The sequence below is a fragment of the Tamandua tetradactyla genome, chromosome 14, assembly GCF_023851605.1.
Source record: "Tamandua tetradactyla isolate mTamTet1 chromosome 14, mTamTet1.pri, whole genome shotgun sequence".
In the NCBI taxonomy this organism is placed as follows: Eukaryota; Metazoa; Chordata; class Mammalia; order Pilosa; family Myrmecophagidae; genus Tamandua; species Tamandua tetradactyla.
The window spans coordinates 73,931,783-73,954,138 of NC_135340.1; the positions used below are offsets into that span (position 1 = coordinate 73,931,783).

The 22,356-nt window shown below is 42.5% G+C and overlaps 1 long non-coding RNA gene across 1 annotated transcript in view; it reads right to left on the reverse strand.

The window, feature by feature from the left end:
• Window positions 1-423: 423 nt before the first annotated feature.
• The window catches only part of LOC143656177 (uncharacterized), a 124,626-nt gene continuing 102,693 nt past the window's right edge, over window positions 424-22,356 (reverse strand). Inside the window, exon 4 of the long non-coding RNA XR_013162419.1 lies at window positions 424-1,444. This is a non-coding gene — a long non-coding RNA (uncharacterized LOC143656177). The remainder of the gene's footprint in view (window positions 1,445-22,356) is intronic.

The following is a 22,356-nucleotide window of genomic DNA, read 5'->3' on the forward strand; positions in this document are numbered from 1 at the left end:
ATTACCATTCATCGTGAAATTTGCTCCAGTCTTTTTTTTTTTTACATGGGCAGGCACCAGGAATTGAACCCAGGTCCTTGGGCATGGCAGGCAAGCATTCTTACCTGCTGAGCCACCGTGGCCCACCCTCTAGTCTCTTTCTGTTCTTTGCTATTCCAGTTTTAGTCCTAGCTTCTGCATCTCCATTCAATTCTAAATCAAAGCATGTCTTTGTTTTAAACTTAAATATTTTTCCATATTCATTTTTTAATTAGGAAAATATTTTAATCATGTTACAATTAAAATAAATTTAATTACTAATTACGATGTACATAGGTATCACTGTAAGTCACGTTGTCTGCATAAAACACACAAATAAACACACTATTAAGTTACATTCGGTACCAAGAAAAGAAATCATTCAAACCGAATCAGTAGGCTACACTAACGAGATCAGTGATGTTTATGTGTGAACTGTAATATCCATGTGACATATCGAAATGTCTCATCAAGACAATAAAGTTGCATTCAACCGAAAATTTTATACTGCTTCTGTTTTTATTTAAATTTAAATGAGTTTAATTTAAATTACTAATTCGGTTCCTCTACTACCCCTGCCATATTTCAAGGGCTTGGTAGCTTCATGTGACAAGTGGGATTAGACATTAGACATCACAGCATTAGACAGCACAGCACTCGTGGAAGGCAAGGAGGTGGCCCAAAGCCACTGGGTGTCTTCAGAGGTGCCTCATGTTTCCTTGGGGTTCTGTGTGTGTAGAAGAGAGAAAAAGCATTTGAGTGAGGCTCCCAGCTGCTCCCTTCACTGCAGTCAAGGTGGCTCCCTTTTTATCTTTCACATCTTGAATTTCCATATAGATTTGGTTGGAAGAAAGCGCTTTAGTGTTTTTAAAAAGGGGGTTGGAAACCATTGACCCTCTATTCCCTTGCTTCTCCAAGTGGTGGGTCCGCTGCATCAGGGACACCTGAAAGCTGGTTAGAAATGCAAATTCTCAGGCCCCATTCCAGGTAATTCCTGTGGACATTAAAGTACGAGATATATTGGGTTAGATGTCTCTTTAAGCCCCGTGATCTCCTTTCCCGGTGAATCTACAAGTTATGTGTATCTGCAAGTGGTATATGTGTGAATGTTTCAATGAGGGATTAGTCCATCATGTTGCCATTTAGAAACATTAGAAAAAAATACAGGTTTGGCATTTCCTTGAAGCAATGTGACCCCATAAGGAGCCGCTGGATTCTGAGTTAGACCCCACTATTCCCTCCTGCTCTGGCAGTATGCTCCACCTGATGCAACCGTGTGGGTGGGACCCAGGAGCACCAGCATTGCAGACAACGCCTCACTGACAGGGCAGAAGGGTGTGCAGTCAAGCTGAAATTCCTGCTTCACCGCTCCAGTTGTGTGGCCTTGGGAAAATTTCTTAATCTCTTGGTGCTTCAGTTTCCTTATCTGTAAAATAGAGATTTTAGTCGTACTCACAGAAAGAGCTGCTGTAACGATTAAATGAGTTAACACAGGTAAAGCATTTAGAATAGTAAACACTATATAAGCAATATAAACATGGGCTGTACTACCTTATATCAGTCAGCTTCTGCATATTTCCCTCATTTCTAATACCGGGATAAGAAAGGTACTCACATCCTTTTCCTTAAATAACTTCCCATCTCTGAGCAAGTGGTTTTCTCTGCTACGAGTGGCCCATAAGGGTTTCCAAATTATGTTTGTTGAATGAATGCACAAATAAACAAATATTTTATTGGAGCCAGATGAGGTGACGGTTGGACAAGCCTAGAATGCCAGTGCTGTCTTCCAGTTGTCAGAATCCCTCGTCCTTCCGGCAAGCCATGGCGTTGTTTTCATCTGTTTCTCCTCTGGGTTGTTCATCCCAGAACTTTCTAGGAATCATCTGAATGTAACCTCAGTAAAGGCTGTTCAGAATTGAAGAGATTCCAAACCTATAGTCAGCATGAGTCAAAGCAAAGGAAGGGCTTTCTGATTACACAAGCAGGGGGAGACTGGAATACAGAGTGGGGCAAAAATAAGAAATAACACATGCACTAAGGCTATAGGCATATTGCTGGAGTGTTAATGTCAGCTTAACTCAAAGGGCTTTCATTATTCCTCCTCATTAATCTTCCCTCAGTGGCTCCAGTCAGAGTCAGCTCGCAATTTCCTCTAATAGGTTCACGATGGCAAATGAGGGGAATCCCTCTTCCAGGTAAAGCTTCGGGTCCCTGAGGACAAGCACCTTGTCCAGTTCCAGGAATCTGCTGCCAGATGCGGATGGGGCAGGGTGGGGGAGAATCGCTGCCTCACTTACACAACCCCTTCTAATACACCCTTGCAAGGAAAACTCTCCCTAGAAAGAGGATGGAGGTCTCCGACTCTTCTCTACTTCCTGAGAAAATTGCAAAGTAGATTGGCTCTTGCACACGGCTTGAGACCATGAGAAAGAGGGCTCATGGCTGAGAGTAAAGGAGAGACTGAGGAGGCCTGGAGCCAGGCTGAAATTGTTTTGCTTGATTTGTGGAAGACTTGAAGGCTTCTAGCAGAAAGAAGATGGTCATATCTGGGCTCCATCTAGGGAGAGGAGAGAAGCTTCCTGCAGCTAAGATCTGAATACGGGTGGACAGGAGGGGCCTCTAGCAAAGAGCTTGGCTCACATTAGGTATCTTGGAGCTGCCCATGGCAGAGGATTTGTGACTGTGTCCTACCAGGCTCTAAGCAACCACAGGGAGAGACGTGCTACCCGTCCTCAGCCACTACTCTGGTACCCGACATTGTAGGTGTTCCAAATGTTTTTTAGTAAATTAATTATTTAATTAATGTGGGAAAATATTCAAAGAAAGAATTCAAGCACTTGAAGGACTTGTACTTTCAAGTGAACCTGGGTCTCAGGAGCCAAAGGGGTGGGTGGGCTGAACTTCAACAATGGGATTTGAAGGAGAGGGGATTAGAAGCTGGGTCTTCTGCAAAGGTTTAGCTACAGGTATGATAGAGAGGGGAGTCAGGAGGGTTAGGGGTCCCTAGGTGAAGGCATCCAAGGGCCATTGCATGAGGGAAGCTCTTCTACAGTATGCTCAGGTAAGCTGGAGGGCAAGGAAAGAGTTTTTTGAGGGCTATTGGGTTGAGCCACAAGTGCTTGCGGAGTTGCTGGGTCCTGTCTGTTTCCTGTTAACTGAAATGCTGGAACAAGGGAGAAGGCTTGGCTGCCTCCTTGGAGGTATGATAAGTTGGGGCCCAAGCCCTTTGGGGGCCTGCCTGACCTGCCCCCATGAGCAATCAGGACCCTTCATGCCCTTGGGCAGCTCTCACTCCAGGGTTGTGTTTTTAAGATTTTCACATTTACAGCGTGGTTTCTTCCCTAGCCCAAGATCTCATTCAGGCCTCTTATACACTCTCTAAATTCAAAATTTCCACTACCAGCTCTCACTCTCAGGTGTTTCACATTTTCTGCTGCTCCCTCCTGAATACCTAATGCTTTCTGCCTCCTTCTCCCACTCCTTGAACTACTTCCACACTAGGGAGATGAAGCCAGGGGAGAGGTGGTGGGGGCTCCCCAGCCCCGCTGAAGCCACTGCTCCACACCCTGCTGAGAAGTTCCCTGTCTCTGGCCTTCACAGGCTGAGTGCCAAAGACTGTGGTAACACAGTACTCCTGAGGAAAAGAACCAGGAACACTGCTATTTTCTACATTACGTTCCAAATAACAGACCTTATTATGCTCATGAGGCCAGGACTTGAAGAACTCATAGGGGCAGCTTCAGTGGTGGAAAGAATACTTAATGCTGACGGGGAGAAATTCCCTGTTTGAATTAATGATAATCAAGCTCTGTGTCATATCTTCTTTAAATCAAGCCAAGGCCTTTTGTCTTTTGAAGGATATATATAAAATGTAAGTGAGATGATGGACCCCAAGGTGAGGTAAGAAGAGATCGGCTAGGTCATTTTCAAACAAGACCGAATTTGCTAAATGGTACAAGATAAAGTAGCAGGTGCTAAGGGGAAAGCAGCTGAGACTGCTGAAGGAGAGTGTAATGCCAAGCACTTCTTTGTTCCCTGAAATGTTTTCTCAGACTGATTTTATGTAAAAATAGCGTACCCACAGTTTCTAGTGATGATGAGTTGGGATTTTTTAGAGGGAGAGAGGGAAGGGCACTCCTCACAGGTGAGCAGAAGAGACTGACGCCACAGCCTCACGCGGTGCTTGTTAGGCAGAACCCCTCCTGTCTTGAAGTAACCCAGTCTTAGCAAACATTCCAGGAAACCTCCCTCTGCTCATGACTTCCAGGAGGCCCCTTGCAAAACCAAACCTGCCCCAGCCCACACAGCGGTCACATGCTTGTCTTTGAATCCCCCTCTGGCAGCTGCATTCCTGCTATAACTCCCCTTATCCTCCAACATCTGCCCTCCGGTGCTGTCAGTGCCCAGCTGCTACAGTCTTGTAATAAGCTCCCTTACCCAACACTGCCCTCCCAGTTGCAACCCTGCTTGTCTATGTTAAACTTTAAACCTCGCCAATGAAAAGCTGCCAACTCCCAACTTAGGCCCTGGCTTCCAAAACCAGCAATGGAAACCTGCTGACTTCTTGCTCCCAAGCTAGACAGAGGAAACCCACTATCTCCCTTTCCCTATTTCCCGTCAACCATCCTATATAAACTAGATTGCTTCCCCTGCTCCCTGCTGCCGCCATAGTAAGCATCAGCCCACCTGCTCATAGTCTTGCAATAAAACTCCTTTAACTGAGTTTTAATTTGCCGTTCCTCTCCTCCCAGTTGAAAAGCCTGTCAGTGTTAGCCTGGCCAGGCCTGACCCTGACCATGACCCTGACCATGACCCTAACCCTAAGTGCCCCAGAGCACTCATAGCTGAATGCAGGGAGACTGTTCAGACAGCAAACTCCAGGCTGAAGTTTGGGTTGATGAATCACTTCCAGTTGGTGGAGAAAGCAAAGTCATTTCGTTTCGTTTTTTTTTTTTTTCTTTTTAAATATTCGTTATTAAATTTGTATTGGTAAAATAATTCATGCTCGTTGTAACAACTGAAATAAATATTGATATATATCCTTCCTTAAGTAATATGGGAGGTGGGCTTGTTTTCTCAAAAACAGTATTATCTGCACCTATTACTTTGTATCTTACTTTTTTCCACTTGATAATATGTCAAAAACATCTTCCAGGTGGATGCATACAGATGTAATTCTTTTAAATAGCTGCATTACAATGTGAATGTACATATTTTATTCACTTGTTTCCAATCTGATGAATATTAAGTTGTTTTCCAGGGTTTTTCCAGGGTGTTGGCCACAAACATTACTGCATTAAACATCCTTGTAAATATATCCTTACACAACAGATCTTTTATTTCAAGAAGAAAAGGTGTAGAAAAAGTGGAATTGCTGAGAAATGGGCATATGTTCATTTTAAAATAGATATATGGGCTAGAGATATGAATGGGGATTTTTCTGAAGAGCAAATACAGATGGCTCAAAAGCACATGAAGACATGCTCATTTTCACTGGCTATCAGGGAAATACAGATCAAGACTACAATGAGAAACCACCTTCACACCTATAAGAATGGCTGCTATTAAACAAACAGGAAACTACAAACGTTGGAGAGGATGTGGAGAAACTGGGACACTTATGCACTGCTGGTGGGCATGTATAATGGTATAACTGCTGTGGAAGACAGTTTGGCTGTTCCTCAGAAAACAGAAGTTGCCCTATGACCCAGCATACCACTATTTCGCATATGCCGAGAAGAGCTGACAGCAGTGACACAAACAGACATTTGCACACTGATGTCTATAGCAGCATTATTCACAATTACCAAAAGATAGAAACAATCAAAGTGCCTATCAACAGATGAGTGGATTAACAAAATGTGGTATATACACACAAAAGAATATTATGCAGCAGTAAGAAGAAATGACCTCCTGAACCATATGACAAGATGGATGAGCCTTGAGGACATAATGCTGAGTGAAATAAGCCAGATGTCAAAGGATAGATACTGCATGATTCCACTTTCAGACCATGGTAAAGGTAAAAATCAGAGGCTTATAAAACAGAATATAAGGGACCTAGAGATTCACGGAAGCTAGAGATGAGGGCACCATTAACTAATGAGGTTGAACTCAAATGAAAGGGAATAGATAGAAGTGAAGGTGGTTCACTAGTGGGTCTATAAGTAATATTACCATACTGAAGGGGAACATGATTGAAAGGGGTTGTATAGACCCACCTGTTCAACTGATTAACACTACAAATGTAAATAAATTCTTGCATGAACTACTGCAAAGGTATGAATCTTGTACAATGTGTGTATACGTTCAGGGTACAGGGGGAAAACGGTTATTGCATGCTATGGGCTATGTTCAACAGGAAACCATCAAGAGTACCACAACCACACCAGGGGTAAATAATAGGAGGAGGGACAAGAGTTAAGGGGGGATGTTTGGATTTTCTATTTGGTGAGGGTGTGATTACTGGCTTTCTTTCTCTTGGGAACAATGAAATTATCTAAAATTGGGAGTATTGATGGACTGTGGACTTTGGATGTTATACATGATGCCTAATGAATGGAGGTGGCTGAAGCACTGACTGAGAAGTAGATTGGTGAATGATGGCATATACATGTGATCAAATGTGCTGCTCCAGAAAGGAATCAAGTCGTGAGGCATGCAATCATGTGAATGAACCTGTGGGACATTTGATGAGGCAAAATAAGCCACAAACAAACGAGCAAATATTGTATGGTCTCATTGAGAAAATACTTATAAGAAAACAGGGGCCTAGATTATGAGCTCTTATAATAGTCACATTTAGTCCAGAGTAGTAATTGTTATTTCTGGATTAAGGCTGTTTTATATATGTATAACCTGGTATTTAGAGATAAGGAAAAAGTTGATCATGTCAGGATTAAGGTAATTCAGTATACAGGAGTAAGGAAGACATTGTCTGTGTTTTAAAATCTCATCTATTCTTTGAGACCAAAGGAAGAAAGGTTTATTTTGTCCAGAATCTAAATTTTCTATTGCACATAATCTAACTCAACCTGTCTGAATAGATGTTTTAAACAATCTGAACACAGGGAGCCCAGAATGACAATGAGAGCAAAGAATCTTTTTTAGCTTAATGTAATGCCTGGATAAATCCCAGAGTATATTAAACAGATAATCAAAAAGTGTTGGCAAATTCTCTTGAGGGATGGAAGAAAAAATATGGAACTATTAAACTTTACCAACAGGGAAATCCCAGACACTGTGCCAAACATTAGGGACACCCAATTCAATAGGCCAAGCCCTTGATCTTGAAGCTGCTCTTGTGAAGTTTATGTTTGTAGCAGAGAAGCTTAGCCCACCAATAGGTATGTCTAAGAGTCACCTCCAGAGGACCTCTTTTGTTGCTCAGATGTGGTCTCTCTCTCCCTTTAAGCCCAACTCTGCAAGTGAAATTATTGCCTTCCACCCTATCTGGGACATGACATCCAGGGGTGAAAGTCTCCCTGGCGGTGTGGGAGATGATTTCCAGAGATGAGCCTGGCCCTGACACCATGGGATCAACAATGCCATCTTGACCAAAAGGGGGAAAAGAAGTGTAACAAATAAGATATCTGTGGCTGAGAGAGTTAGAATACAGTCAAGAGGCTACTCTGGAGGTCACTCTTACACAAGCTTCAGTTAGATATTGCTACCTATCATAATTTGCCAACCCCCAACCAAAACCATTCCTGTCAATCCTAAAGAATATCTAGGGCATTATATAAGATTCAACAAAGGTTCCAAGCACTAGGGCAACTTTCCAGAAACCTACAATCTCCGCATGAGTCCCTGGACCAGATATATGTCAACTACATCCATCCCTCTACCCCATATTATTGCTAGCCCCTTTCAACATGAAAAATTAGATTGGGCATAGTCCAAATATCCCTAAAAAGTGGGAGAAAGATCAAAGTTGATGGTGGAGTTATACAGAGAAGGTAGGATTTAATAAATGAGTATGAGTCCTGAATCATTATATTGATATTTCTTTTAGTCTCCAGTATTTGAGAGCAGCTAGAAGTAAAAACCTAAAAATGGTGGAATTGTAACTCACACCAAACTTGAAATCTGTTTTAAAATTGATTATTGCAATGTGGTTTGAAATTTTTGGCTTTTTTGTATATATGTTATTTTTTACCCCAAAACTTTTTTTAAGTCAATTGTGATGATAAATGCACAGCTATATGATGCTATTGGGAACCATTGATTGTACAATTTGATTAGATGGTACGTGAATATATAACATATATCAATAACAAATAAATAATTAAAACAAAAAAATAGAAAGGAAGGTAAAAAGCAGGATAATTCAAAGTAGAAACTCTACTTGTCCATAGTCATTCTTCTACCAGATGCCAGAAGAGAATGTGGAGAAGAGTATTAATGAGGTCCAAACAGAAGGACTATAGCTAGGAGACCTTAAAGCCCTTCATCGTGTCACTCTATATCTAGTGTGGCTCAATTCCTACCCCTTCAGTCCTACTCATCCTGGATGCTGATGTCCCAACCACACCCCGGCCCACACCACCCATACTAGCCACGCCATGGCTGCCAATCCTCCTTGCCCCTCCCCCACCATATGAGCATGGCATCCTCCACACTCTACTCTCCTGTGGCAATCCTTCCATGTGCCCTGCAGAGGTCACATGCCTCACTGCCATCTCCACATCTCTGAATACAACTTTGCCTCTGTGGTGATTTGAAGCTATATGCTCTTAAATGTAATCCAATCTTGTGGGTGTGAACGCATTATAAGAAGTTCTTTTGTTGAGGTTACTTCATTTAAGATGTGACCCAGCCCAACCAGGATGGGGATTAACCCTGTTACTGAAGTCCTTTATAAGAGAAATGAAATTCAGCCAGAGAGAGAGAAAGCCACGGGGGAGCAGCCAGAAGCTGAACATCAGAGGAACCTGAAAGAGAAGAGACCAGGAGCTGCCACCATATGCACTGCCATGTGACAAGCTAAGGACCAAGGGTCACCAGCAGCCAACCCTAAACACCACAAGCTTTGGGAAGAAAGCGATGACTTATTGACAACTTGATTTGAACTTTCTCCCAGTCTCAAACCATGAACAAATAAATTCCTATTGTTTAAGCCAAAATAAAAGTAGATATAACCAAGCTACTTTCCAAGGTTAGAAAGCCATGCCCCAAAAGCATGCTATGAAAATGCCTGTCTTCCCACATCTTCAGCAGTACTCTTTTTTTGGTACATCTTTTGCTGTTTACTAAAGAATAGATGTCCAAGAAAAAAGTGAGAAGGTGGATAACCTCTTCACCTCAGCCCTCAGCTTGTCAGTTTTACAGGCCTCTTTCACACACAAATTGAACCCAAGATCCACCACCCTTCCAGAAGTCTGAAAAGTGACTCACGTATGCAGTCTGTGGGGGGTCCCTGTAATGCACTACCCAGATCTCTCTTCAAAAATCACAGTTTCAGTTGCTCAGATGTGGCCTCTCTCTTTTTTTCTTATTTTTTTTATTTTTTATTTTTTTACCTGGGCAGGCACCGGGAATCAAACCCCAGTCCTCTGGCATGGCAGGCGAGCATTCTTGCCTGCTGAGCCACTGAAGCCCACCCCAGATGTGGCCTCTCTCTCAGCCAACATGACAAGCAAACTCACTGCCCTCCCCCTGTCTACATGGGACATGACTCCCAGGGGTGTGAACCTTCCCGGCAACGTGGGACAGAGATCCTAGAATGAGCTGGGACTCAGCATCAAGGGATTGAGAAAACCTTCTCGACCAAAAGGGGGAAGAGCAAAATGAGACAAAATAAAGTGTCAATGGCTGAGAGAGTCCAGAGTTGAGAGGTTATCCTGGAGGTTATTCTTATGCATTAAGTAGATATCACCTGTTTAGTTGAGGTGTAATGGAGAGGCTGGAGGGAACTGCCTGAAAATGTAGAGCTGTGCTCCAGTAGCCATGTTTCTTGAAGATGATTGTATAATGATATATCTTTCGCAGTATGACTGTGTGGTTGTGAAAACCTTGTGTCTGACGCTCCTTTTATCTACTTTATTGACAGACAAGTAAAACGTATGGATTAAAAATAAATGAATAATAAGGGGAACAAATGTTAAAATAAATTTAGTAGATTGAAATGCTAGTGATCAATGAAAGGGAGTGGTAAGGGGCATGGTATTTATTAATTTTTTCCTGTTTTGTTTTTATTTCTTTTTCTGAATTGATGTAAATGTTCTAAGAAATGATTATGATGATGAATATACAACTAAGTAATGATAGTGTGAGTTATTGATTGATTATATAACAAGAATGGAATGATCATATGGTGAGAATGTTTGTGTTTGAATGTGGTTATGTTTCATAAATAAATAAATAAATAAGGTCACTGGAAGAAAAAAAAAAGAATAACAGCTTTATTTTCCCAGCTGCTAGGAGGGGCACAGGGGGCAGCCCTCAGCGCTCAGTCCCTCAGGCATTGCCTCAGATTAAAAGTCACTTTCTCCAGGTCATGTTGAACTGATGGACACAGGAGCATAAGGGCCCAGATTTCTTCTCCCAACTCTGGCCGGTTCTGAAGGCTCATTCATCTTTAGGACATACCTGCTGGGCCACTGTTGCATCTTCCCTGGGCCTCACCCTCTGCCTCCTCCCGCTTCCTTCCCAAGTATATTAACTAATAAATTTCCCACATTTATTTATCTTGTCTCAGAGTCTGCTTCTCAGAGAACCTTTCACATTTTAAAAACAAGAAGGGTCACAGGAAATAGTTTTGCCAATTGTTTGTTACAGTAAACAAAGAGAACATACTTCCAAAATGAGATGCATATTTTAAAAGAAAGGAAGACATGCGGTATTTGTTCAGAGCTTTTAACTGCTAGAATTCATGACATAAAGTTCTTTTGATCCAGGCAGCTGATTTCCCTATTTGACGCCTCCCAGATTCAGATAAGGAACTGCACATTTATACCCCTGTATTTGTTAGACATTAATTATACCTTCCCAAGTATTGTGTTGGTCATTGCTACTATAAAGAAACTTCAGAGAAGTAGATCATTCACCAAAACTCTCCTTAATTTTACCAATCATCAGGTGGAAAACTGGTTATCACTTTATTCTAATTGGCATTTCCCCAACAACTAATGAGGTTGAGAATGTTCTTAGATGCTTATTATCCAGATGGATTCCTTTTCCGAAAATTGCCTTGTTCTGTATATTTTGCCCATTTTTCTTTTTGTTTACTTTGTCTTTTCCTTATTAATTGGTGATAATTTTTTTATATATGTTGTTTTGGGGGCTTTTTATGGTTTTTTTTTCACTATTTAAATATAACACTTTATGTGCTAGTTTTTGGATGGTTATTTTAGTTTTCATTTTAAAAATCCAAATATTCAGAAGCCTATAAGGAATAAATGAGCAATCACTCAATATTTCTGAAAAGAATATCATTTTGATTTTTTTAAATTTCCTTGTACTTTTTCCATGCCCAGATTTCATAATTGAGATCTTGTATCAGACTTCATGTCATTTTAAATTTTTATTTTTTCATGTAACGTTAAATCCTAAGCATATTCCCCAGACCATTAAAAGCCTTAATAAGCATCATTTGAATGGTTGATCAAGTAGATAAACCATAAATTGACCCAATCCATCTAGAATTGCTAGACATATAGGTCATTTTCAACTTCTCACTATTACAAATAACATTATAATGAGCCTTCTATGCATAAATAACTCTGCATTTTAGATTATTTCCTTAAATACATTCTCAAGAGAGGAATTGAGTCACAGATATAAAAATTCAAAGGTTCTTTTTATATATCTCAGTTCATTTTTGAGGAGTCAATTACTGTTCTAGTTTGCTAGCTGCCAGAATATAAAATACCAGAAATGGAATGGTTTTTAAAAGGGAAAATTTATTAAGTTGCAAGTTTAGAGTTCTAAGGCCATGAAGTTGTCCAAATTAAAGCAAGTCTCCAGAAATGTCTAAAATAAGGCACCAAAGAGGTTACCTTCACACAGAAAGGCTGATGAAGCTCAGGGTTTCACTCTCAGCTGGAAAGGCACATGGCGAACATGGCAATAACGTCTGCCAACTTTCTTTCCAGGCTTCTTGTGTCATGAAGCTCTCCCAAGGGTGTTTTCCTTCATCATCTCCAAAGGTCTCCGGCTGGTGGACTCTCGGCCGCGTGGCTCTGCAATGGTTCTGCAGCTCCCTCGTCGTTCTCAAAAAGGGACTCTGTAGTTTTTGTGTCTCTGCTTCTGTCATCATTCTCAAGCTTTCTCCAAAATGCTTCCTCTTTTAAAGGAGTCCAGTAAAGCAATCCAGACCCACCTAGAATGGGTGGAGTCACATCTCCCTCTATTCAAAAGTGAATACTCACAATTGGGTGAACCATATCTCCGTAGAGACAACATAATCAAGTTTCCAACCTATAGAACTGGATAGGAATTAGAAGAAACCGTTGCTCCCACAAGACGGATTAGGATTAAAACATGACTTTTCTGGGGTACATATGTTGCAGGCAGCCGCTGTTTGTTAAAGCCACTTCCTGCGGCAGCAGGCAGGCCCCTGTTTACTCGGGCCATTCCCTCTTTGAAAAGTCTCCTCGACCCCACGGATGGTCAAAATCGCATGTAGGAAAGTTAAGACAAATTCTTGTAAAGAACCCCCTCCCCCAACTGCTTATCGGCTTCTGTAAACCCAGCTTCCTGCCCTTCCCAATTTACACCAGTCAATGGTTTCCTTCCAACACCATCAGCTACCATATTACTAAGCACACCTCGTCTTTAAGGTGTCATCCTGTCTATAAAAACTGATGTTAACCTTTCGTTCAGGGCTCATACTTTCAGAGGCTACTCAGCTGAGCCCTGTAGTCATGGATGAATAAAAACCTACTTCCTGAAACGTCGGAGCCTCGGCCCCAGTTTGTTCCGCTTCCGCGTAACGTTCCTGGAACCTTGCGGCCTTGTCCCAGGTTTCACATAACACATAAATCCTTTCAAACCAGGACAACTACTAATCAACTTTATACATCTGATCAGAAAGGCTGCAGTGAAAACCTCACATTCAAACTTAGTCTAAGCATTGGTGGTTCTGGCCAGTGTCTCAGGTTATCACGCATTCAATTAAGCAAACATTTATTACACCTACTGCTTACAATGTACTGTTCTAGGCACTTAGGAGGAATATCGATAATTAGACAGGATCCTGCTCTCAAAGAGCAAAGGATCTGGAAGAAAGATGAGCAATAACGGATTAACTATAACAAGAGACACAGTGAAACAAACCTGCAACAAAATGGTAAATCAGCATGGCGGTGGAAGGGGTGAAACAATGCAGCTGGGAAGATAAGTTGTATCATGGTCTTATATAAACACCCTAGTGTATATTCAGTATAGCCAGTACTGGCTGAACGTTGATGCCTACTTTCAGATTTGGAACATGGTTTTAGTATTTTCCATAATTACGGTTTTCAACAGCTTTGCTTTTATCATTTATAGTGGGTCAGAGCTATGATTTCCTTGATACCAAGTCCCCAGCGTGCACCCTCCATATTTTTCCTGTAGCATTTCATTTACACAGCTCACTCTGCACTGTGGATTTGAGGAATGCACTGCGTCAAGGCAGGGAACACGGTCTTTTTGCTGGTTTAGGCTGTTTGCTCCTTGCCAGACAAGGAGGGAGGCTCTACTGGGTGGAGACACACCAGTGGGGCAGTAACCACCTTCCTAGCTTCTACCAGAGCATTCTTTTGACCCTGCTTAGAAGCTGAAGGGACTTCGACCACCACAACCTCAAGTTGCTTACAGACGGTGTGGTGTCAGAAGTTCTGAATTTGACTTTGGTTTCCCTTAGCAGCCATCTGACCTGGACAACCTATTTAAACATCTTCGCCTTTCTTTTCTCAGCTGTAAAAGAGATCTAAGAATGATCATGAGGAGACAAAAGGATAGTGGAGAAGAATGCATTTAAATATAGGAAACTGTCTTGAAATAACAGGTTTTATTATGTTTTTAAAAATCTAAATGAAAGATGTCTAGTCCTTCCTTCCTGAACAAATTTTGATGTCCATGGAAGGGTTAGTGCATGTGTGCACTAATTTATTCTTAAAATTTTTTAGCTTATCCCATTTTTTCAATTGGAGAAGTTGTGGGTTTCAGAAAAACCATGCAAAAAATACAGAGATCCCATTATCTACACCCCCCCCCCCCCCGACAGTTTTCCCTATTTTAAACACTTTCCATTAGGGTGCTACCTTTGTTACAACTGACTAAACAATATTATTATAATTAGTCCTACTTTTTAAAGTTATGGCTTAAACTAATGTGACACAAAAGCCATTTTTCTAGCTTCATTCCATCACTGGAGAGGCAGACTTTGGCTACCCTAGGAGCATTTTTGTGTGTGTGCCAAATATTTTGAAAGTTAAAGGGAAACTTGTAGAAGGAAGGCTATGTGGGCAAGTTTCTTAGGGTTTACAAGTTAATACCAGACTCCATCCCATACTGTGCAGACCTCTGAACGCTTAGAATACCTCCCACTGCTTCATGGTTAAAGTAGACACTTGGGAAGTAGGTTCTAACAAGATGGGGCAAAACTTGAGCAGGTTCCTGGACAAATGAAACTCAAAGGATGTTCTAGCAGAAGTTTTCAGAGAAGAGCTCCTACTTTGTGAGCCTATGAAGAAACCTGTAGAATTGTTGTTGTTAATCTCACTTTTGTTGAATGCAGAAAGCATACAACTCTCGTAAGAGTCCAGCACAAATTAAGGAGGTATTCACCGTGGATACTTGGAGATAACTCAAAGTGCCTACACCTTCATTCAGAGAGGATCAAGGAGAGAGAAGTGACTAGAGCCAGTTCCCCAATTTATCTCCCCATCCCCTCTCCAACTGTTTGTTTGCTAAAGCCAAAATGCAATATACCAGAAATGGATTTGGCTTTTACAAAGGGGATTTATTAGGTTACAATTTACAGTTTTAAGGCCATGAAAATGTCCACATTAAGGCATCCAGAAAAAGACACCTTGACTCTGAAGAAAGGCTGCTGATGGCATCCAGGATTTTTCTGTCACATGGGAAGGAACGTGGCTGGCATCTGCTGGTCCTTCACTCTAAGGTTGGATTGCTTTCGACTTCTGATTCTAGCAGGCCTCTGGAATGAGACTCTCTTTGAGCTTCTGTGGGTTCTTACTTGCTCCTCCAGGGCACCTGTCTGAGCTCTCTGTTTCCTGTAGGTCCACTCTTAGCATCCAGGGCATTTCCTTCTCCTCTAACCTCTGTTTTGGCTCTCTCCAAAATGTTTCTGGTGTTTCTTCTCTCTCTCTAAACGTCTCTGGGCTCTTTCTACTTTTACTGTCTCTTAATCCTCTCACAGAGAACTCCAGTAAAGAGGATAAAGACCCACCTCGAGTTGGGTGGGCCACATCTCCATAGAAACAACCTAATCAAAAGGTCCCTCCCACAATAGGTCTGCACTCACAAGAAAGGATTAGAAGATCATGGCTTCTCAGGGGTACATAACAGTTGCAAACCACACCAACCATCCATGCCGACCACCAAACTGTCCTACTACAGCCCCCCGAGAGCAAGATGGAGACCTGCTTCCCCACCGAGCCCCAAATCCTCATCCTTACTGGTGTCCTGAAGCGGACAGATCTTCCATGGGCCAGCTTGACCAGGTGCTTCATGGGAGCTGCTTCCCCTGCCTGCCTTTGGTATCATCACCTGGGCTCAGCACTGTCTGGAGGCACCTACCTCTTCAGAAGTGAAGCCGACTTCTCTCCACCCCAAGGATCCCTGCAACCCCTGAGCAGTGTCCCCAGCTTTGCTCACCCCTCAGGCTTTCATTTATCACTGTTTCCTAAGCATCCTCTCTCTGCCCACTGCTCTGAGAGTTCTATGCCTGTGCTTGAAAAGAAGGAGCAGGCAATTCTCAGGACACCCTAAATATAATTCAGTTCCTACTCCATGAATTTTCAAGCCACTGTCAGAGACATGCAGAGCCTTAACTCGGCTCCCCACCCAGGACAAGTGGTATTTTTATAGGGACTGGTGGACGGGACAGTCAGCTCAAGCAGAAATGACAGGTTCATTGACCACAAACCCCTCGGGTGGGTGAAAAAGTTATATACTAGTAGCTATTGTCTTCTAAGGCGGGTTCCTCTTTCCACGTGCTTTCACATCCATTGTCCCATTGGCTCCTTGCCATGCTAGGTGAGAAAGACACACAGGTGTTACTAGCTCCACTTTAGAGATGAGTTATGTCACATTGAGAGAATTTAAATGAGTAGCCAAAGCAGACTTCCAAACTTGTGCTGGTGCCGGCGGTCCACCCTTTGGCATCGAGCAACGGGAGCGCCCTACGGTGGGAGCTGGGGGCAGACTGCGCCCCGGGGTCGCCGATCTCCGCGCCAGACCCATCTGCCCCGCAGAGCCTTCTCCCGCGGCCCGCAGCAAGCTGCCACTACAGCGGGGCCTGCCTTGAGGAGCCAGCTTAAGGGCACTGCTGTAAAGCATAACGCCCCGGAGGACCCTGTGGGGGCTGAACCCTGAGCAGAAGCCCCTGTCAAGTACAGAGCGGCTGCGCGGACAGAACCCACAAAGGCAAACCTGGCAGGGATCCAAAGCTCCACCCTCAGGTACGCAGGTAAAACCTCGCTGCGAGGCCCCTCAACTGTGCGGAAATGTAGGGCCAGTATTGATTAGACAACAAAACAATTCAATCAGTGTCTTTGCTTCGGCATTTCCCATCCCTTCTTCTTGGCACCCTGAGAGGTGGATTTTACTCTTTCTTCCCGCAAGTGGGCAGGACCTGGTCTGGAAGGCAGCTCCTGCCAAGAGCGCACGGGCCTGGGGCTGTGAAGGTCCGAGTCCCTGTACTCCAGAAACTTTGCCCCAGAACTCTAAACGCTGGGACGGCGGTCTTCCCCAGAAGCAGAGGAGGGAGCACCCACCCGCACCCCACCCAGCTCCTCACCTCTGGCGTGCAAATTCTTCCCCAAAGAGATCCAGAGTTCTGAGGCTGCCCCACCTTGTGAAGACAGCACGGGGGCTCCTTCTCCATTCCACATGAGCCAGAATGTTTTTCTGGGACATCTTGTTTTCTCTGGCTCTTTCTAAATCCAAAGCTCTAATCCTCCCCTTGAGAACCCACTTCTCCTGCTGGGAGGAGGAAGGTGGACAGTTCTCAAGGATTTACGCAGGGCACTCAGCTAAAGGGAGGCCCGTTGGATGCTAAGGAGATCCATTACATAGTTCTTTTGCAACCAAGGGTTCATCTGATCCTGAAATAGCCCTGAGGATTATATGGAAAAGCTAGTATTAATTTTAGTAATAGTATTAGTACTAGTATTCGTATCTGTAATCGTATTGGTATTAGTAATCTTATTTGTGTTCACATTGGTATGTGTCAGCAATTTATAAGGACTAATGGTGGGTGCACAAACAGCTTCAAAGTCCAGCAGTGTCCCATCTTGCCCTCCACTCTCCTTAAAGGCTAGACATTATCTTTAGCAATCATTACCAGCATGAAGGCCCCAGATGAGAGGATACCCTTCTGGGACTCTGAGAGAGAAGATATTACACAGAATCTAAAGTATGGCCCCTGTAATAGTTAGGGCCAGGTGTGAACTTGGCCTGGTGATGGTGCCCAGTTGTTCCCTTGCTGGGGACGTAAATCATCAGCATGTGAAATTCATCTACGGCTGATTACATCTGTGGTCAGCTAAGGGGGATGCCTTCCACAATGGGTGACATTTAATTAACTGAAGGCTTTAAAGAGAGAAGTCAGAAGAGAACTCAACAGCTCAGACCCAGATGTTTGTAGATACAGAAGGAAATCTCCCTCAGGGAAAGCCGTTTGAACCTGGAAGCTGGGAGGGAAGGCCAGCAGACTTCACCGTGTACCTTCCTGTGTGACAGAGGAAGCCAGAGGAAAGCTGCCTTTCCTCCAAAGAACTGTAGATTTGTAACTAAATGAATCCCTTTATAAAAGCCAGTCCATCTCTGGTATGTTGCATTCTGGCAGCATTACCAAACTGAAACGGCCCGGCAGACCCTGTGCATGAGGGCAAGGCTGCAGGAAGGCAATTAGGCTGGAAATGAGGGCAGGTGGCAGATCCAAATTCGGAACCACTTTAAGGGATTTCGTCCCACTTAATGGCTCACCACAGGGGTTATGGGGAGAAGAGGGCTCTCCTAAGCCCCCAGACCCAGAGCTGGGGCTCCTTTCCTTGTCCCAGCACATACACATATATACACAAACACACACTGCACAACCTCAGTCACTCCATACATTGCTAGTTTGTTTTGAGAGGGCTCCCAGAGCAAAGAATCAAGCTTGCTAACCTAGCCCAACTGAATCTGAGGCTGTTCCATGGACATTGGTCCCAGGGTGATGGGTGATAGTGATGTTATTCGTGGAGCTTCTATACCACCTCAGCACTTCTTTGCAACAGGAACCCAAAGATTTCAGGCTTCCTGCAGCATCAGCAAGCCTAGTCTTTATGTTACCATGTTACTATGTTCACACCCTAAAGTACAGAGGCCTCTTGCAGGTAGCAGGGGTCAAGGTGCTTTTGCTGCCTTCATTATCAAATATCCTTCCTCAAGGTGGTGGTCTCTTGGAAGGGCTCGTGTCTCATGCCCAATCTTGCTTTAATTTCACAACATGATTTGGGAGGATGCAGTGTAAGGCTTCACATCTCTCGGACTTCCCACCACAAGAAATCAATACAAAGCCTCGGGCTTCCTCTTTTCATGTTGTTTCATGATATAAAAGAAAGCACCCACCCAGGGAGTTTGAGTCAGGAAAATATGCACGTCCCCCTATGTTCGCATCCGTTGGATCTGTAGGGACAGCAGAGGGAGGCACACTGAACTCCACCATGAGACAGTCTCCTTTCTAATTCATCCCCCTCCTTCCTGCTTTCAGAACAGGACACTGATTCTCACACATACCTAGAAACCAGGTCAACATCTGGGCCCATGAAATATGTAACTTCCTGCAGCATATTAACAACTGAGCTCTGGCATCACACTTAAGCCTTTAACATCAAAAACACAAGCCCCTTCTGGTTATGTTTCACACCATTGGAAAGAAGTACAGAGCTTTCCAAATGAAAGATGCCTCAGAGCTCATCTGACCTCCTTTCACAGATGAGGAAATTTAGGAATCTATTTTTCAAAGTGTGATCATCTGACCAGCTGCATCAGAATAACCTATTGGCAGATTTTTTAGGGCCCTTCCCAGATTTGCTGAATTGAGGTTTCCAGTGGAAAACCCTAGCAATCTGCATTTTCCACAAACCATCATGACTCCTGTGCATGATGATGTTCTCAAGTAGAGCTGGTTTTTGCAGCTCAGTGACAGTAACAGCAACAATAATAGTCAACATAATATTGAAGAATTATTGAGGAGAGACAAACGTCGGTAGACCCAGAGGCTCATTTCTTCCCCATTTTTAGGAATTTAGTAAACAGCTAGCTCAGCAGCTCTGAGTTCTGATGCAACTGGTCAGAGGCAAGTAGTGAGCAATCTGGGGAGGACAAAGAGAAAAAAATTCATTTACAATAGCAATTAAAAGAATCAAATATCTAGGAATAAATTTAACCAAGGGTGTAAAGGACTTGTAAAACTACAGAACTATGTTAAGAGAAATCAAAGAAGACCTAAATAAATGGTAGGACATTATACACTCAGAGATTAGAAGACTAAATATTGTTGAGTCAGTTCCACCCAGAGCAATTTACAGATTCAATGCAATCTCAACCAAAACACCAAAAAAATTCTTCTTTGCAGGAATGGAAAGCCAATCATCAAATTTATTTGGAAGGATAAGGGACCCCACATAGTCAAAACCATTTTGATAAAAAAGAATAAAGTCGGAGGACTCACACTTCCTGTCCTTAAAACTTATTACAGAGCTACAGTGGTCAAAACCGCATGGTACTAGCATAAAGATAGACATATAGACCAGTGAAATCCAAATTTAGAGTTCAGAAAAGATCCTCACATCTATGACCAATTGATTTTTGACAGGGCTACGATGTTTACTCAATTTGGAAAGAATAATCTCTTCAATAAATGGTGCTAGGAGAGCTGGACATCCGTATACAAAAGAATGGAGGGGAACCCCTATTTCACACCACATACAAAAATTAACTCAAAATGGATCGAAGACTGAAATATAAGAACCAGGACTATAAAATTCCTAGTGGAAAATGTAGGGAAGCATCTTCAGGATCTTCTGGTAGGCAATGGTTTCTCAGACTTTACATCCAAAGCACAAGTAACAAAAGAAAAAAAACAGATACATAGGACTTCATCAAAATTTAAAACATTTATGCATCAAAGGACTTTATCAGGAAAGTGAATAGACAACCTATTCAATGGATATTTGAAACCGCATGTCTGATAACTGTTTAATATCCAGAATATGTAAAGAAATCCTACAACTCAACAAGAAAAAGGCAATCAGTTAAAAAATGGGAAAAAGATTTGAATAGACATTTCTCCATAGAGAATATACAAATGGCCAAAAAGCACATGAAAAGATGCTCAACGTCATTAGCCACTAGAAAAACGCAAATCAAAACCACAATGAAATACTATTCCATGCCCACTAGAATGACTATCAGAAATCGGGAAACTGCAAGTATTGGAGATAATATGAAAAGACAGGAACACTCACTCATTGTTGACGTGAATGCAAAATGGTGCCGCTTCTGTGGAAGACAGTTTGGCAATTCCTCAGAAAGTGGAGTATAAAATTACCATAAAACCCGGGAATCCCACTTATAGGTATATACCTGTAATAATTGAAAGCAGGGACTCAAACAGATATTTGCACACCAATGTTCCTAACAGCTTAATTCACAATTGCCAGAAGGTGAAAGGAACCCAAGTGCCCATCAATCAATTAATGGATAAATAAAATGTGGTATATACATACAATAGAATTTTATTCAGCCATAAAAAGAAATGAAGTTCTGATGCATTTGACAATATGGATGAATCTTGAAGACATAATACTGAGTGAAATAAGCCAGGTACAAGAGGACAAATATTATATGACCTTGCTGATATGAAATAGTTAGAATAAAAAAACTCAGAGTCAGAATCAGGGGCCTGGGTTAGCGGTAAGGAATGGGGAATTAATGCTTGGGTTGTAAGATTTTCTATTTCAATTGATTGTAAAGTTTCGATAAATGGTGGTGGTGATGGAAGGACAACATTGTGTAAGTAATTAACAGCACTGAATTACACATATGAATGTGGGTAAAAGGGGAAATTTTAAGGTGCATATATGTTACTATAATACATTAAAAAAATAGAACTGTACAACACAAACAGTGAACTCTATTAGACAGTTAATCTACTGAGGGACAGTTGGTACAATTATAAAAATGTTCTTTCATGAATTATAACAAGCATACCACACTATAGCAAGATGTCAACAATAGACTGGTATGTGGTAACTCTGTATTTTATGCATGTCTTTTCTCTAAACGTACAACTTCTCTAATAAAAATAAATAAATGAATGAAGGATATCTATGGCTATTGCTTTCTATGTACAACTGGTCAGATAACTCCTCAAGAACCCAAGGACCCATTCATTCATCCAAACAGATGCTATTCTGGGCACTGTGAGTGCAACAGTGAACAAGACAGAATCCCTGACCCCATGGAATTTAGATCTGTAACAAGAGAAAGATAAAGGACCCCTTTCCAAACACTCACTCAGCCTCATTTGATTTCTGAGAGAGTTGATTCTGCACAGACCTCCTTTTAATCCAGTTTAATCTCTTAGACTGGGAGGCATCCAGGATATCCATAGACATGAAATCTCTAAGAAGCATCTCTGTCTCAATCCTCTCTGCTTCCAGAGGCTAAAAAACCCCACATTGACCTTCCTCTCTCTCAAAAGAGGGTCTGCATGACACCTCCACGGGGACTCAGGTCACAGCCTGGTTCCCTTCCCCAGGTCTCGGCTCAGGCCTTCTGTCTGACAAGCATGGTGCCCGATGCGTGTACCCTTGCCACAGGCGTTAGACAATGGATTGCACTCCCCACACCTGTCTTTCTCTTTTACACATAGTCATCTCGTATAAATGGAAAAAAACATCTCTTTGTGAAATTGACTATCTCCTGCAGCTTCAGTTGGAAGAATGTTTACTTATGTGGCCCCAGGGAATCATAAACATCTTGTGGCGTATGTTAACAGTTACTACACAGCACCGTTCATTTTTAGTATCTGAAATTACAAAGTGTTCCCACCAGGATCCACCTCCAGTGGTTAACAGACTGATAGGCTGTTTTCCTTGTCTCGGGAGCAACATTATT